The 19,153-nt window shown below is 44.6% G+C and overlaps 1 protein-coding gene across 3 annotated transcripts in view; it reads left to right on the top strand.

The window, feature by feature from the left end:
* Positions 1-19,153, top strand: part of TANGO6 (transport and golgi organization 6 homolog) — a 241,790-nt gene that overhangs the window by 191,570 nt on the left and 31,067 nt on the right. The gene's annotated exons all lie outside the window — the stretch shown is intronic.

The following is a 19,153-nucleotide window of genomic DNA, read 5'->3' on the forward strand; positions in this document are numbered from 1 at the left end:
TCCCAGCACTTTGGGAGGCCGAGGCGGGTGGATCACGAGGTCAGGAGTTCGAGACCATCCTGGCTAACACGGTGAAACCCCGTCTCTACTAAAAATACAAAAAATTAGCCGGATGTGTTGGCGGGCGCCTGTAGTCCCAGCTACTCGGGAGGCTGAGGCAGGAGAATGGCGTGAACCCGGGAGGCGGAGCTTGCAGTGAGCTGAGATCGCGCCACTGCACTCCAGCCTGGGGGACAGAGCAAGACTCCGTCTCAAAAAAATAAAAATAAAAATAAAAATAAAAAAAAAATAAAAGTGATTGTTTTAGGCCAGGCTCAGTGGCTCACACCTGTAATCCCAGCACTTTGCGAGGCCGAGGCAGGTGAATCACCTGAGGTCAGGAGTTTGAGACTAGCCTGACCAACATGGAGAAACCCTACCTCTACTAAAAATACAAAATTAGCCAGGTGTGGTGGCACATGCCTGTAATCCCAGCTACTCGGGAGGGGGAGACAGGAGAATTGCTTGAACCCGGGAGGCAGAGGTTGCAGTGAGCCCAGATCTCGCCATTGCACTCCAGCCTGGGCAACAAGAGTGAAACTCTGTCTCAAAAAAAAAAAAAAAGTGATTGTTTTATCACACACACAGACATAGGCTTTATTCATCCTAGAATGTTACCTACCATATGGAATTTCTGATGCCATTTTTGTCCAGGCATGGACTCAGTAGTTATCCCGTTCCTTTCCTACACAGCCACCTTTTCTCTTTACTTAGCGACTTGCTGTTGTTGCAGCTCACTAGCGAGGCCATTGGATTTCCCAGTGCTTTGGGAATAGTGCTTTACCCTCAGCTGCATTTCTCCCCTTTCTCCTCCACCTTGTGTAGGTTAAGGTTTGGATTGAATGAACTTATCTGCTATGAGCGTGTTCAACTACAAATTAGAAAAACTTCAACTACAATGTCCTAAACAAATAAGGATTTTTCTCACATCACAAGAAATATGTAAGTAGGTGGTGTCTGTTTAGCAGCTCAGTATCAACAGGACCAACATTTCTATAATCTTTGTGGCCTTTGCCTCATGGCTACAAGATAGCTGCTGCAGCTCTGGCCATTGTGAATGATTTAAATGAGTAAGAAAGAAGATAAGAGAAGGACAGCCCTTGGTGCTTTTGTTTCTTATTTTGGGAAACTAGGACAGTTTCCCAGAACCCCCCAGGAGAATTCCTATTTTGTTGGCCAGAAGTGTGTCACACAATTGTTTCTAGCTGCAAAGGAGCCTGACAATGTATTTAGTTGGCACATTGCTACTCTGAATGAAATTGAATTTTAGTCAGCAAGGAAGATGGCAGGAAATGGGTATTAGGCTGGCAACTAATAGTGACACAGAGGAATATGGGGAAGATCTGGCTGACTCATAAAAACTTCTGTAGCCAGGCGTGGTGGCTCATGCCTGTAATCCCAGCACTTTGGGAGGCTGAGGCGGGTGGATCACCTGGGGTCAGGAGTTCGAGATCAGCCTGGCCAACATGGTGAAACCCCGTCTCTACTAAAAGTACAAAAATTAGCCAGACGTGGTTGCAGGCACCTGTAATCCAGGCTACTCGGGAGGCTGAAGCAGGAGAATCACTTGAACCTGGGAGGCAGAGGTTGTAGTGATCCAGGATTGCACCACTGCACTCCAGCCTGGGTGACAGAGTGAGTCTCCTTCTCAAAAAACAAACAAACAAAAAACTTCTATAGGGACAGACTTGCTCATTAACTTGGAGCACTCACCTGGAAGGATGGAGGCTCCAGGGTTTTACTTAGGACCTTGATGGGGATGGGGGACATATAGATCATAGCTCAGTAATTCATATAATTAAATAAATTGCTATAGGGACAATAACACACATTACTCTTATTGAGAATCCACTGTATGAGAGGGAGTTAAGAAGAATCAGTGTTTTTCATCCATTGTTAAGATCTACAAAACTCTTGGCGGAGATGTTGTTAAGTAAGTTTTTAACAGTAGGGGAATGGAGGGGTATACAGGGACTTTGTACTATCTTTGCAACTTTTGTGTAAATCTAAAATTATTTCAAAGCAAAAATGTATTTGAAAATACAAGTTGGTCGGGTGCAGTGGCTCACCACCTGTAATCCCAGCACTTTGGGAGGCTGAGGTGGGTGGATCACTTGAGCCCAAGAGTTCGAGATAAGCCTGGCCTACCTGGCAAAACTCTGTCTCTACTAAAAATACAAAAAAGTAGCCAGGTGTGGTGGCATCTGCCTGTAATCCTAGCTAGTCGGGAGGCTGAGGCAGGAGAATCACTTGAGCTGGGGAGACGGAGGTTGCAGTGAGCCAAGATCGCGCCATTGCACTTCAGTCTGGGCAACAGAGAGAGACTCTGTAAGTGCATACACCCTTACTGAGTGAGAGAGTGAAAGTGAGAGCGAGCGAGAGACAGAGCAAGTGTGTGTGTGTGTGTGTGTGTGTGTGTGTGTGTGTGTGTGTGTATGTGTAGCAGAGGAAAATGTCTGGTTAGCAAAGTCAGAGAAGAAATAGAAACCCTATCCAGATTTCTCACATCTGTGTGTAGCCAATGAAACCAACACTGCTTGTCTCACCAGTACTAAAATAATTTGTGACCATGGAAGATTTTTGTCACTTTCAAAACCCATGTGAATGAAAACCTCCGCCTGTTCTCCAAACCGTCTCTAGTCTGCACTCACTGAAATTCATAAGTTGTGCTTAGTGAAGAAAGAAAAGGAAATGGGAAGGGATGAACAGATGATTCCTCTTCCTGGTACATCCTTGAGACCAGGTGTGTTAAATCTTGTAATCGTAGGTGTGATTATAATCAGGGGCACTTTAATGAGAAGCGGAGATAACCACAAAGCTTTCAATCTGGAATTTCTCATTATGACTCTGTTTTGCCCCCAGGAACAGCTGAAGTGAAAATGCCACACTGTTGATGAAGTTCTATGTTTTTCCCCCTTCTAATCACCGCCTCTCAAGCTATAGAGTGCCAAAAGATAATACCAGGTTTCAGTGAATTCTCTGTTGCTTGTGGATGCGTCAGCCAAGGGCCTCTGTGGTTGTGGCAGCTGGAAAAGGAGGTAGGGGTTCAGGAGATAGCATGGGATCAGAGAGGTGAAACATCAACGCCCCTAACTCAGGAGGCAATTTTTACCTCTTTCCCGTTTGAACGTAGCCAGAGTTTTGTGCAGTCAACACAATATCCACATTGGAGGGAAATACTGCATTCACTTTCTTTTTTGAGACAGTCTCACTGGTGCCCAGGCTGGAGTGCAGTGGCATGATCTCGGCTCAATGCAACCTCCACCTCCCAGGTTCAAGCAATTCTCATGCTTCAGCCTCCCGAGTAGCTGGGATTACAGATTTGCACCATCAGGCTCGGCTAATTTTTATATTTTTAGTAGAGACAGGGTTTCACAATCTTGGCCAAGTTGGTCTCGAACTCCTGACCTCAACTGAGCCACTGTGCATGGCCCTGCATTCACTTTGTTATTGAAAAACTTATTTTTGCCGGGTGCAGTGACTCACGCCTGTAATCCCAGCACTTTGGTGGGCTACCTGAAATCCCTGGAGAGGGATTAGAAGCAGGCCAGTTCTGATGGCGAGTTCATGCTTAGAGGAGAGGTGATGCACACGATGAGTTCCATTTGCTTGTTTTAACCTAGGGACAAGTATACTTGGCAAGGCATGCAATATAGTAGGGGCACTGGCAGAGAGATCACAGCTTTTCGGGCCTGAGGAACCAGGAGATTGAGTCTGGGGAAACCACAGCTGCAGGAGGAAGAGAGGCAATTTGGAAGGGAAAGATCCAAACAGAAGATTCCACAATTCTCTCTGCCTACTTTTTAGGCTAACCCCTGAACCAAGCAAGGTAGTTGCCTGCTTCAAAAACAAAAACAAAGGAGGGTGTGTTGGCACATGCCCATAGTCTCAGCTACTTAAGAGGCTGAGGCACGAGATTGCTTGAGCTCAGGAGTTCAAGACCAGCCTGGGCTACATAAGCAAGACCTCATCTGAAAAAGAAAAAAAAAAATTTTTTAAGGCTGGGCGCAGTGCCTCACGCCTGTAATCCCAGCACTTTGTTTGGGAGGCCAAGGCGGGCAAATCACCTGAGGTCAGGAGTTCGACACCACCCTGACCAACATAGTGAAACCCTGTCTCTACTAAAAATACAAAAGAATTAGCTGGATGTGGTGGCACACTTGTAATCCCAGTTCAGGAGGCTAAGACAAGAGAATTGTTTGAACCCGGGAGGCAGAGGTTGCAGTGAGCTGAGACTGTGCCACTGCACTCCAGCCTGGGCGACAGAGTTGGACTCTGTCTCAAAAAAAAAAAAAAAAACAGCTAGGCGCGGTGACTCACGCCTGTAATCCCAGCACTTTGGGAGGCCAAGGCAGGCGGATCACGAGGTCAGAAGATCAAGACCATCCTGGCTAACACGGTGAAACCTCGTCTCTACTAAAAATACAAAAAATTAGCCAGGTGTGGTGGCGGGTGTCTGTAGTCCTAGCTACTCGGGAGGCTGAGGCAGGAGAATGGCGTGAACCCGGGAGGCAGAGCTTGCAGTGAGCCAAGATCAAGCCACTGTACTCCAGCCTGGGTGACTGAGCGAGACTCCATCTCAAAAAAAAAAAAAATAGGCTGGATGCAGTGGTTCATGCCTGTAATCCCAGTGCTTTGGGAGGCCAAGGCGGGCGGATCACGAGTTCAGGAGTTTGAGACCAGCCTGGCCAACATAGTGAAACCCCATCTCTACTAAAAATACAAAAAATTAGCTGGGCGTGGTGGCAGGCACCTATAATCCCAGCTACTCAGAAGGCTGAGGCAGGAGAATCGCTTGAACGTGGGAGGCAGAGGTTGCAGTGAGCTGAGACTGTGCCACTGCACTCCAGCCTGGGCAACAGAGCAAGACTCCATCTCAAAAGAAAAATAAACATAAAAATAAACAAAAAATTAAATTAGGCCGGGCGCAGTGGCTCACGCTTGTAATCCCAGCACTTTGGGAGGCTGAGGCAGGTAGATCACGAGGTCAGGAGTTCAAGACCAGCCTGGCCCACATAGTGAAACCCTGTCTCTACTAAAAATACAAAAATTAGCCGGGTGTGGTGTCACATACCTGTAATCCCAGCTACTCAGGAGGCTGAGGCAGGAGAATTGCTTGAACCTGAGAGGCAGAGGTTACAGTGAGCTGAGATCATGCCACTGCACTCCAGCCTGGGTGATAGAGCGAGACTCTATCTCAAAACAAAACAACAAAAAAATTAAAATGAAAGAAAAAACCAATAGACCACTCACTGCAGAACAGGATTCAGAGTCAAAATAATTTAACATTCATAATGTCCAGGATACAACTCATGTATACAACCCAATTTAAATTACTCAATATATGAAAAACCAGGAAAATGGAACATGTTCCCTAGAGAGAAGAAAATCAACTAAGACCAACCTCAAGGTAATCCTGATGTTAAAATTATCAGAAAATGATTTTTTTTTTTTTTTTTTGAGATGGAGTTTTGCTCGTTGCCCAGGCTGGAGTGCAGTGGTGCGATCTTGGCTCACTGTCTCTACTAAAAATACAAAGATTAGCTGGGCGTGGTGGTGTGTGCCTATAATCCCAGCTTCTTAAGAGGTAGGAGAATCACTTGAACCCAGGAGGCGGAGGTTGCAGTGAGCAGAGATTGTGCAACTGCACTCCAGCCTGGGCAACAGAGTGAGACTCTGTCTCAAAAAAAAGAGTGATTTTAGGCTGGGCGCGGTGGCTCACAACTATAATCCCAGCACTTTGGGAGGCCAAGGTGGATGGATCACCTGAGGTCAGGAGTTCGAGACCAGCCTGGCCAACATGGCAAAACCCTATCTCTACTAAAAATACAAAAATTAGCCAGGCATGGTGGTGGTCGCCTGTAGTCCTAGCTCCTCGGGAGGCTGAGGCTAGAGAATCACTTGAACCTGGGAGGCAGAAGTTGCAGTGAGCCAAGATCGCACCATTGCACTCCAGCTTGGGTCCGTCTCAAAAAAAAAAAAAAAAGGTGAGTGATTTGGTGTGACCAGAGGCTCTCACGACCCTAATCTTACATTTCCCCTAGGAGCAGTGGTTCAATATCTGCTAATGCAGCACTCACAGCAACTTTATAAAACATAACTACCACAAATAACGAGAATTGAATATATATACAATTGGAAAAAAAAATTGATCTTAAAAAAATGAGTGATTGGGGGTTGATTTATCAAGGTAACTACTGCTGCAGCCCTCTACATAGTTTATTGAAAGTTAACTTCTTAGAAGAACTATGAAATATTTGAGAACTTTGCACATGGATTTATAGTGGCTAATATAATATATAGCCACAATATAAAATGGCAGCATTTTATATTGAAACTCCTTCCCTTGCTTTTTAGTATTAAAAGATAATTCCCAGAGCAGCTTTTCTTCCTTGTAATCCCTAATTTTAAATGACAAAAGAATAATCTATTCTCTACCCTGTCTAGTGGGAGATCAGTATTCAGCTTTAGAATTAATTCCTTCAAAATGATAAAAAGTCTTAACATCAGGTTGTTTCTTCAAAAATAAGCCAAGCCTGGAAGCATCTTTAGGGGAAGAGTTTGGGAGTTTGTTTTTTTTTTCTTTTTATGAGACAGAGTCTTGCTCTGTCACCCAGGCTGGAGCACAGTGGCGCAATATCAGCTCACTGCTGCCTCTTCCTCCTGGGTTCAAGCGATTCTTGTGCCTCAGCCTCTTGACTAGCTGGGATTACAGGCGCACGCCACCATGCGCAGCTAATTTTTTTGTATTTTTTTTTTTTTTGTAGAGATGGGGTTTCACCATGTTGGCCAGGCTGGTCTCAAACTCCTGACCTCAAGCAATTTGCCCATCTCTGCCTTTCAAAGTGCCAAGATTACAGGTGTGAACCACTGTGCCCTGCCAGGATTAATTTTTTTTTAAGAGATGGATGTCTTCTTCTGTTGCCTAGGCTAGAGTGCAGTGGCATGATCAGAGCTCACTGCAGCCTGAAACTCCTAAGCTCAAGCAATCCTCCTGCCTTAGCCTCCCAGGGATTAATTATTAATTGATGGCTGTTTTAAGTTCTGAGGAAAACTCAGGCCTCCACGCAGGAATGATTTTTAATCACGTGAGCTCAGTATTGGACTCTGATGGCTGAAACCTCTTCCTAATAAGGTTATTTATGAATGGTGGGTTCACCATTAATACTGGAGATTACTCTCCTACTTCTCTGTGAGAGAGAAGGCAAACCCTGGCTAAAGAAAATAAATGGTTTGTATATGATGCTCTGCTTTTTGAATTACAAGAGTTAACTCCTAGAGATTTCAGGGGCTTACTTGTCTCAGGATTTGAGTCAGGGTCCTGAGAGAGCAGGGCCAAAAGGGTGTCGGAAAAGGAGCAGTACTAGGCTGGGGACAGACCCAAGCTGAGGGAAGTTGATGAACAGCAGAAAGTCAAAGCCAGGCCCAGGCAGATGGGACCGGCCTTCTGCAAGGCTGCTGCTGCTGACCCGAAAGAGGTAAAATGAGTGTGCTCTCTTCATCAATAGCACCAGAGCCCCCTCTTCCCCTTACCTTGTATTTCTTGTCACAGTTTCTTAAATTGAGATATAATTTATATAGCATAAAATTCACCCTTTCAAAGTATATAATTCTGCATTTTTAGCATATTCATAAAGTTGTGCAACTATCAATATCTAATTCCACAACATTTTCATTGCCCCCCAAAAGAAACTCCATACTCCACTCCCCAATTCTCCTCTCCCCCGTTCTCCTCTCCCCCAAGCCCTTAGCAATCACTAATCTACTTTCTCACTATGAATTTTCCTATTCTAGACTTTTCATATAAATGAGTCATACAATAGGTGGCCTTCTGTGTCTGCCTCCTTCTACTCATTTAGTATCATGTGGTTAAGGCTCACCTATGTTTTCTTTCTTTAAAATTTTTTTTCTTTCTCTTTTTTGGAGGCAAAGTTTCGCTCTTGTCCCCCAAGCTGGGATGCAATGGCCCTATCTCAGCTCACTGCAACCTCTGCCTCCTGGGTTCAAGCAATTCTCCTGCCTCAGCCTACCGAGTAGCTGGGATTACAGGCATGTGCCACCATGCCTGGCTAATTTTTGTATTTTTAGTAGAGACAGGGTTTCACCATGTTGGCCAGACTAGTCTCAAACTCCTGACTTCAAGTGATCCGCCCCCCTCAGCCTCCCAAAGTGCTAGGATTACAGGCATGAGCCACCACGTCCGACTTTTTTTTTCTTTTTTATAAAGATGGGGTCTCACTATGTTGCCCAGGCTGGTCTTGAACTCCTGGGCTCAAGCAATCCTTCTGCCTCTGCCTCCCAAAGTGCTGAGATTACAGGCATGAGCCACCATGCCCTGCCTGGCTCATCCATGGTGTAGCATATATCAGAGCTTAATGTTTGCAGCTGAATAAGATTCCATTGTATAGGTATGCCACATTTGTTTATCCATTTATCAGTTGATGGACATATAGGATGTTTCTGCTTTTTGGCTATTTTAAATAATGCTTCTATGAACATCTGTGTAGAAGTTTTTGTGTAAATATATGTTTTCATTTCTCTTGGGTATATACCTAGGAGTGGAATTGTTGGGTCACATGGTAATTCTATGTTTAACTTTTGAGGAACTGCCAGACTGTTTTCAAAGTGACTGTGCCAGTTTACATTCCCACCAGCAGTGCATGAGGTTTCCAAATTCTCCATATCCTCACGAACGCTTGTTATTGTCCATCATACATTCTAGCATGTATCAAGTATGAGGTGATAAGGTTTAGATTTTGCATCTCCCTCATGGCTAAAGATATTGAGCTTGTTAGGTTTTTGTTTTTGTTTTTTCTGAAATGGGGTCTCATGGTCATCCTGGCTGGGGTGGTGTGGCACGATCATGGCTCACTGCAGCCTCAAACTCCTAGGCTCAAGCAATCCTTCCACCTCAGTCTCCTAAACTATGCCACCATGCCCAGCTAATTTTTTTCTTTTTTTTTTTTTGAGACGGAGTCTTGCTCTGTCACCCAGGCTGGAATGCAGTGGTGCAATCTCGGTTCACTGCAACCTCCGCCTCCCGGATTCAAGCAATTCTCCTGCCTCAGCCTCTTGAGTAGCTGGGATTTCAGGCATGCACCACCATGCCAGGCTAATTTTTGTATTTTTAGTAGAGACAGGGTTTCACCATGTTGGTCAGGCTGGTCTCGAACTCCTGACCTTGTGATCCACCCACCTCGGCCTCCCAAAGTGCTGGGATTACAGGCATGAGCCACTGTGCCTGGCCCTAATTTTTTTATTTTTTGTAGAGATGGGGTCTCACTATGTTGCCCAGGCTAGTCTTAAACTCATGGGCTCAAGTAGTCTTCCTGCCTCAGCCTCCCAAAGTGCTGGGATTACAGGCGTGAGCCATTGCACTTAGCTATTTGTATATCATCTTTGGAGAAATGTCTATTCAGTTTCTTTGCCCATTTTTTAATTGGGTTGTCTTTATTGTTTATTTATTTATTTTCTAATTTAATTTTTATTTCCCCAAATAAAAATATTATGTAATTAAATTACATATTAAATTGATTGCATAATTTAAAATATAATGTAATTAAATATTATGTAAAATAAAAATAAAATTACATAAATATATGTATTTTTAAAACAATAGTTTTACAAAGCTTATTTCTTGCTTAGTGTTCCTATTCCCCATTGGCAACCATTTTCCACTTGTTTTGCTGTTTTGTTTTGGTTTTTAAATTTACTTCCGGCTGAGCTCAGTGGCTCACACCTGTAATCCCAGCAGTTTGGGAGGCTGAGGTGGGTGGATCCTGACTTGAGGTCAGGAGTTCAAAGTCAGCCTGGCCAACATGATGAAACCCCATCTCTACTAAAAATACAAAAGGCTGGGCACAATGACTCACACCTGTAATCCCAGCACTTTGGGAGCCTGAGGCGGGCAGATCACCTGAGGTCAGGAGTTTGACCAACCTGGTGAAACATGGCCAACATGGTGAAACCCTGCCTCTACTAAAAATACAAAATTAGCCGGGCATGGTATTGGGCGCCTGTAATCCCAGCTACTCAGGAGGCTGAGACAGGAGACTCATTTGAGCTCGAGAGGCAGAGGCTGCAGTGAGCTGAGATTGCGCTGTCACACTCCAGTCTGATTGGCAAGAGTGAAACTCTATCTCAAAAAACAAAAAATACAAAAATTAGCCAGGCATGTGCCTGTAATCCCAGCTACTCAAGAGGCTGAGGCAGGAGAATTGCTTGAAACCAAGAGATGGAGGCTGCAGTGAGCCAAGATCACACCACTGCACTCCAGCCTGGGCAACAGAGCGAGACTCTCAAAAAATTAAAAAAAAAAAAAAAATATGTATCTATATATATATATTTCCATATTTACAGATGGTATGTTTATACTGTTATTTCTTGATTTTCCTTTTTTCTTTTCTTTTCTTTTCTTTTCTTTTTTTTTTTTTTCTTTTTTTTTTTGAGACACAGTCTTGCTCTGTCAACCCAGGTGGGAGTAGTGGTGTAGTGCCACCATCATGGCTCACTGCAACCTTGACCTCCTGGGCTCAGGCAATCCACCATAGCCTCTGAGTAGCTGGGACTACAGGTGTGTACCACCACACCTGGCTAATTTTTAAATTTTTTGTAGAGATGGGATCTCCCTATATTGCCCAGGCTAGTCTCTAACTCCTAGGCTCAAGCAATCCTGCCACCTTGACCTCCCAAAATGTTGGGATTGCAGGTGTGAGCCATCGCTCTCAGGCCTTGATTTTTTCTTTTTTTTTTTGGAGACAGGGTCTTGCTCTGTCTCCCAAGCTGGAGTGTAGTGGCACAATCTCAGCTCACTGCAACCTCAGCCTCCCGGGCTTAAGCAATCCTCCCACCTCAGCCTCCCGAGTAGCTGGGACTACAAGCACACACCACCACACCCAGCTAATTTTTGTATTTTTTGTGGAGACAGAGTTTTGCCATGTTGCCCAGACTGGTCTTGAACTCCTGAGCTCGAGCCATCTGCCCACTTCGGCCTCCCAAAGTCATAGGATTACAGGTGTGAGCCACTGCACCCAGCAGTTGATTTTTCAGTTCACTTGACCTCCTAGTAGATCTGATGTATAAAAGTGGGCCCCCTCAGCTTCTGTTCCAAAGGTGGAAAAACTGGCCTATGTAGGAGGTATGAAGAAACAGTCCAGTGGCTTTGGCTTCAAGTATGGACTCTGAGGTGGATGTCCTGGCTGAAATCCCAGCTTTGCAACTTGCTGGCAGTGAGACCCTGCACAAACTAGTTGACCTCTCTTCTCCTCAACTTCCTCATCTATAAAATGGAAATAATAATAATAGTACTGGGCCAGGCACGGTGGCTCACGCTTGTAATCCCAGCACTTTGGGAGGCCGAAGTGGGTGGATCACCTGAGGTCAGGAGTTCAAGACCAACCTGGCCAACATAGAGAAACCTTATCTCTACTAAAAATACAAAATAAGCTGGGCATGGTGGCGCATGCCTGTAATCTCAGCTACTCAGGAGGCTGAGGCAGGAGAATCGCTTGAATCCGGGAGGCGGAGGTTGCAGTGAGCCGAGATCACGCCACTGTATTCCAGCCTGGGCAACAAGAGCGAAACTCGGTCTCAAAAAATAAATAAATAAAAATAATAGTACCACTTTACAGAGTTGTTATAAGAATTAATTATCTGGCCAGGTGCGGTGGCTCACGCTTGTAATCCCAGCACTTTGGGAGGCCGAGGCGGGCGGATCACGAGGTCAGGAGATCGAGACCACGGTGAAACCCCGTCTCTACTAAAAATACAAAAAATTAGCCCGGCGTGGTGGCAGGCGCCTGTAGTCCCAGCTACTCTGAGAGGCTGAGGCAGGAGAATGGCGTGAACCCGGGAGGCGGAGCTTGCAGTGAGCCGAGATCGCGCCACTGCACTCCAGCCTGGGTGACAGAGCGAGACTCTGTCTCAAAAAAAAAAAAATAAAATAAAAAATAAACACTGAATGCTGATATTAAAAAACTGTCATGTAACTAAATAGGGAGAATGGGGAGGGGGAATATATATATTTGTGAGAGCATGTTAATAATAATAATAATAATAATGAATACATATTGAGCTTTTAGAACCTATACATTCTAAATGCTTTTCACAGATAATTAATTCTTTTTTTTTTTTTTTTTTAAGAGACGGAGTCTCGCTCTGTCACCCAGGCTGGAGTGCAATGGCGCGATCTCGGCTCACTGCAAGCTCCGCCTCCCGGGTTCACGCCATTCTCCTGCCTCAGCCTCTCAGAGTAGCTGGGACTACAGGCGCCCGCCACCACGCCGGGCTAATTTTTTGTATTTTTAGTAGAGACGGGGTTTCACCGTGGTCTCGATCTCCTGACCTCGTGATCCGCCCGCCTCGGCCTCCCAAAGTGCTGGGATTACAAGCGTGAGCCACCGCGCCCGGCTGTTTATATTATTATGACTATAACTGTTATCTATTCTATGATCACATTTCCTTTCTTGTTTGAATTTTAGTTTTCTCTGAAGTTAATAATGTCTCATGTTTACATCTGTTACTTTTCTATGAACCTATCATTAATTCATCCCCAATCTTTGCTGAAGGTTTATAAATCTCATAAAAGGTTCAGACACATCAGGTAATCTAACAGCTTCATCTTCTTGGAGGCATGTCTCCTATAAGCCTTCATCCACTGCTCTTGTCTGGACTGGTTACTTCTAAGCCTACTGCAATATTTAAGAACAGAGCACTCAAAAGCTGATGATACTCTGTATACAGGTACTTGTTTATGGACTAGAGGACTTTATAAGAGGGTGATGATCTGGCCAGGTGATTTCATTGGGAGACTCCGTACTGTGACTATGTTGAAGTCTTTCTTGGGGGGCTTGGCAGAAAAGAATCTTAGTCTCGGCCAGGCACGGTGGCTCACGCCTGTAATCCTAGCACTTTGGGAGGCCAAGGCGGGTGGATCACCTGAGATCAGGAGTTCCAGACCAGCCTGGCCAACATGGCAAAACCCGTCTCTACTAAAAATACAAAAAATTAGCCAGGCATGGTGGCAGGGGCCTGTAATCCCAGCTACTCGCAAGGCTGAGGTAGGAGAATCGCTAGAACCCCAGGGGTGGAGGTTGCAGTAAGCTGAGATCACTCTGTTGCACTCCAGCCTGGGCAACAGAGGGAGACTCTGTCTCAAAAAAAAAAAAAAAAAAAAGAATCTTGGTCTCCCATAGAGGATAGAATCCTTGCTGGAGGGTTCCGGAAGATGAATGGAAAGGGAAGGATGGAGGTCTCACCATTCAGTATGTAGACTTTCACTTATCCTCCTGTTTTTACCGTCGCACTCTCATCTGTGTCTGTATCTAATGTCTACCTATCCAGAGTCTCTCTAGTAGGACCCTCCAAAGGGTAAACACTCCAGGCTTCTGCTGGTTGGGGAGGGGCAGTTACCTGGATGCAGAGAGTAGTAGAAGAGGGTTCAGGGGACCTGATTGCTACTCAGACATACTCTCAACCAGGTCTTCTGTTCACCCTGCTTTTAAGAGGCATGGTGCCATCAACTCCTGAAATTTTCTGAGATTCTGTGGTACATTAGGCCTGCTTCTGGGACTCTTACGCTTAATGAATCAATTTATCATCCAGACTGGGACACTTTTGAAGGTGAAAGAGGATACTATTAATAATTATTACCAGGGCATCAGGCATAAAATATATTATCCTGGGCAAATCAGGACCATGACCCTAGGATTCGTCCAACTACTTTCTAGCATCAAAACTTTTGTTGCTATTGTCTTGTTAGTTCTTTTTGTTCTGGTAACTTAAAGATGCCAATTTTTTTTTTTTTTGATCTCGGCTCACTGCAAGCTCCGCCTCCCGGGTTCACGCCATTCTCCTGCCTCAGCCTCTCCGAGTAGCTGGGACTACAGGCGCCCGCCACCGCGCCCGGGTAGAGACGGGGTTTCACCGTGGTCTCGATCTCCTGATCTCATGATCCGCCCGCCTTGGCCTCCCAAAGTGCTGGGATTACAAGCGTGAGCCACCGCGCCCGGCCAAGATGCCAATTTTTTTTTTATCCCTCTACATAATTTTAGTGGGATTTCAAGAGAGAGCAGTGATGTGTGCATATGTTCAGTCCACCAGCTTTCAGGAGACAGGCTTCATTCTTCCCTCTTTATCAATGGAGAAAGTAGGTATGAAGGGGCTGTGTGACTGTAATCAGAGTTATTTGGTTTTAAGTAAAAGAAACCTTGTCTAAACAAGCTTAAGCAAAAGGAGCGTTTAGCCTGTTGCATCCAAAGAAGGGCTGAACAACCACGTTGTGGGAAAAGCAGAGATAGAGCTGGGGGGTCAGCAACTCAGAATCACAAACTGGAATACTCCATCTCCTGTCCCTGCTTCCCTTTCATTTCACCTTCAGTCCCCTGTCCTGGAATCTGGCTTTCTTCCTATGGCAGCAACGTAACCACTGATGGTGGCCCAGTGTTATATCCAACACTCAGATTCCCTTTCTAGACCCAAATGCAAAAATTCTAGAAAGGAGGCTTAATGTTCTAACTAAGACTACATGTTCATCCCCAGATCAGCCAACTTGGCTGGGCCAGGTGTGGTGTGTGGGGTTGCTGGTTTGTGTAAAATCAGGTTCAGCCTCCACCATAGTTATTTGTGCAAAGTCAGGCTGGGGCCAGTGCCTAGGACTAGGGAATAATCCCATAGATTTCCTCAACAGTAACTTCGCCAAATCCATATGATGTTAGTGATGGGCTTGAAAAGTAAAGCTGAGCAGGGCATGCTGGCTCACGCCTGTAATCCCAGCACTTTGAGAGGCCAAGAGAGGTGGATTGTCTGAGGTCAGGAGTTTCAGACCAGCCTGGCCAACATAGTGAAACCCTGTCTCTACTGCAAATACAAAAAAATTACCTGGGCATGGTGGTGGGCGTCTGTAATCCCAGCTACTTGGGAGGCTGAGGCATGAGAATTGCTTGAACCCAGGGGGCGGAGGTTGCAGTGAGCCGAGATCACGCCATTGCACTCCACCCTGGGCAACAAGAGCGAGACTCCATCTCAAAAAAAAAAGAAAAAGAAAAAAGAAAATTAAAGCTGAAAAGATGAGGACTCAGTACCTTGCTGGGATTGCTAAGCTATAAATGTTCAACCTTTGCTAGTGATGACATAAGGGACAGTGTAGAAACTCTAACATTTAAAACTATTCCCTTTCTGCCTCTTCTGCAAAATCTTTTACATAGATCTACATGTGTTAGAATTTGGTTTGTTTTCCTCTTCTGCATCAGACTTACAGTATTTTATTTTCTGTAAGCTAGCTTTTGCTTTACTCTTCTGATTGTTATTTAAAATGGCCAAGAGTTTCTCATTTAAACATTTAATGTCACAGAATTTTAGGATGTTAGAAGTGGAAGAGGACTTAGAATATTTAATTTATATTTCACAGAAATGTCCCTGGCACACTAACTTCATGAGCTGCTCCTTTGAAATAAGGTCTTCCTGGTCAAATAAGCTTAGAAAATGCTGTATACAACTAGACATTCTCCTCTTGGAGACTCAGTACATGTTAGCCTATTAAGGAGTCTGCGAAGTCCTGCAGCAAAAAAAAAAAAAAAAAAAAAACCCACAATTTCCTAAATTCATTTACCAAGAACCCTTTTTTCATCATAAGCAGGCCAAGTTCCTTGGAAGATACTTTGGGAAATAATGCAACCGTCTTATTTTATGAATTAGGTAACTAAAGCTCATGAAGAAACAATAGTTTATAATTTTCCAAAGTTAATGCCAGGAAGAATTAGCACTCATTAGCAATGCAAGTTACCAGTTATTACTGGTAACTTACCTTGGCCAAGTACTAATGAAATAGAATACCTTCCCTCTTCTTCCTCTTACTTAATTCACTCCTTCATCATGTTTATCTGGAAGAAGGTTTGTCTGATTATCCATGGTATTTTAGGTAACATCGTTAAGGTGAGTTAGAGGACAAATTAAGCACCAGGTTTGGGAAAGTGTACTCCATCAGCTTCCTTCTGTACATCAGACCCAATGTACTTTTATTATAACAAATTATTATAACCAGTATTTTGTAGTGCTCTATTTATTTTCCCAAAATAAAATTTATAGCTTAACCCACATGCATATTTTAAAAATAAACATCATGCCCCAATTGTAACATCAAGAAGAAATAAAAAGATAGTCATTTGCAATAAAATACTATACATTTTAATGTGTAAAAGTCTAGGCTAACTCTAAGATATAATGAACTATTCAGTTGCTTTTATATAGAGAGTGGCCATGAATGTAACTGCTACAAATGCAAATTTTTTTTTTTTTTTTGAGACAGAGTCTGGCTCTGTCACCCAGGCTGGAGTGCAGTGACACAGTCTCGGCTCACTGCAACCTCTGCCTCCTGGGTTCAAGCAATTCTCCTGCCTCAGCCTCCCGAGTAGCTGGGACTACAGGCGCCCACCACCACGCCCAGCTAATTTTTTGTATTTTATTAGAGACGGGGTTTCACTGTGTTGTCCAGGCTGTTCTCGAACTCCTGAACTCAGACAATCCGCCCGCCTTGGTCTCTCAAAGTGCTAGGATTACAGGCATGAGCCACCGCGCCCGGCCTACAAATGCAAATTGATTTAGACGTCTTATATTGTCAACTCAGGAGTACCATGAGAGACACTGAATGGCCTGATTTTCTGTTTTGTTCTTTTTTTTTTTTTTTTCTTTTTTTGAGACGGAGTCTCACTCTGTCACCCAGGCTGGAGTGCAGTGGCGCGATCTCAGCTCACTGCAAGCTCCGCCTCCTGGGTTCACACCACTTTCCTGCCTCAACCTCTGAGTATCTGGGGTTATGGGCGCCCGCCATCATGCCCAGCTAATTTTTTTGTATTTTTAGTAGAGACGGGGTTTCATCGTGTTAGCCAAGATGGTCTTCATCTCCTGACCTCTTGATCCGCCCGCCCGGGCCTCCCAAAGTGCTGGGATTACAGGCATGAGCCACCACGCCCAGCCTTGAATGGCCTGATTTTTTTTTTTTTTTCATTTTTTCATTTTTTTTTTTTTTTTGAGATGGAGTCTTCCTCTGTTGCTCAGGCTGGAGTGCAGAGGTGCAGAGGCGTGATCTTGGCTCACTGCAAGCTCCGCCTCCCGGGTTTACGTCATTTTCCTGCCTCAGCCTCCCGATTAGCTGGAACTACAGGTTCCCGTGAATGGCCTGATTTTCAAAAATGGTAAATTGCTCTTTGTAAAATCCCAAAGAAATAAAAATATTCTCTCAGTTTATATGGTAGTTGTGTTTCTGAAAAATAGAGTATAAATTAAAACTACACAAAAACACTTTTATTTAGGCATTTACTATATGACAGCACTTATATCTGTGTGCTTTACATTAATTAATTCACCAGATCCTTACAGTAACCCCATTTCAGTACGATTACTATCACTATTTTTTCTTTTATTTACGGCCAGCTTCCTAAGCCAAATAGGCTCACAGAATTCTACTATCCCTATTTTAAACATGAGGAGACTAAGACGAAGAAGATAAGTAACTTGTTCAACAACTATTAAGTGGCAGGGCAGTAGATGAACCCAGGCAGTGCAGCTCCAGAGCTCACACACCATCTTCTATGTCCCTGTTACCTGAAGGACTCCAATTCTGAGTCACCTGGGCATTCCCTGCACAGATCATGGCCAACAGAGGGCTGCTTCCAATCCCAGAAACCATGGTATCCAAAAGGAAAAGAGGCCAGACCACATCCCTTTGGCATATTTACTGCTAGCCCAGGAGAATGATGAGACAGTGACGGGAAAGTGTTCAGGCACCCGGGTTTCCTGACCTCCCAGGACCTGCCAGCAGGAGCTCTGTAAGAGAGCAAAAGCAGGAAACAACCTTGGCTTCTTTTTTTACCCTTCCTCATGCTCCCCTACCTCTTGCCAAAAGCACAGTCCAACCACAGACTACGCGATCCAGCAACTTCCCACAATGTACGCAGAACTGAAAAAAGCATGGGGTAGAGAAAAACTGAAAGAGACCAGGCACCTTCAGGGCTGCCAAGCTGAGGAGTCAGTCCTGGGACTTTTCCTCCTTGTCTACAACCTGATTCAGGGATTATTTCTTCCCAGAGAGTGATTCTTCTGATAATCAGATGGGCCTACGGGTTGCAAAACCCATTTATCTTTGCTCCATCCTCTGAAAGGGAGGAGTTCTGACTAAGTGTACCCTCCTTGGGGTGACGCGAAATGACAGCCTGGATTGATGCTCTGGGGTTTGTTCCAGCTCATTGCTCATCACCCCATGGATTGTTTGCTCATAGCAAATCTGCACCAGATAAATTCCATGTCCTCCAAGGTTTGATACTTAATAGTAATATAACTAACCCTGATTAAGGGTTTATTGTATGCCAGACAGAGTGCTAAGTTATTTACATTATTATCTCACTGAGTCCCCCTAACAACCTTGTGAGAGACATATGCTTATTAACTCTATTTACAGATAAGAAAATTCAGGTCCAGAAGGTTTACATTCGGATGCCATGCAGCCAGTAAGCAGGAGAACGGAATGCAAACCCAGGCTATCTTATTGCCAGCTTGGCTGTTCTGAAGGAACTAATTAGAACTGGCTTGAGATTATACTTGAGGAAGAGGTGAAGTATTACAAGTGTATTAGGACAAACCTGGGTTCCTGGGACTTCTGCTTCCTTAACCATTGGACTTTTCTCTTTTTTTTGAGATGGAGTCTCACTCTGTCACCCAGGCTGGAGTGCAGTGGAGTGATCTCGACTCACTGCAAGCTCCGCTTCCCAGGTTCATGCCATTCTCCTGCCTTAGCCTCCCAAGTAGCTGGGACTACAGGCGCCCGCCACCATGCCTGGCTAATTTTTTTGTATTTTTAGTAGAGATGGGGTTTCACCGTGTTAGCCAGGATGGTCTTTAACCACTGGACTTTTCTACTCTTTTTTTTATTTGAGACATAGTTTTGCTCTTGTCACCCAGGCTGGAATACAATGGTGCAATCTTGGCTCACTGCAACCTCTGCCTCCCAGGTCTAAGTGATTCTCCTTCCTCAGCCTCCTAAGCAGCTGGGATTACAGGCACCCATCACCACACCCAGCTAATTTCTTTTTTTTTTTTTTTTTTTTGAGACGTCTCGCTCTGT

This window comes from Hylobates moloch, unplaced genomic scaffold (assembly GCF_009828535.3).
Source record: "Hylobates moloch isolate HMO894 unplaced genomic scaffold, HMol_V3 SCAFFOLD_6, whole genome shotgun sequence".
Classification (NCBI taxonomy): domain Eukaryota; kingdom Metazoa; phylum Chordata; class Mammalia; order Primates; family Hylobatidae; genus Hylobates; species Hylobates moloch.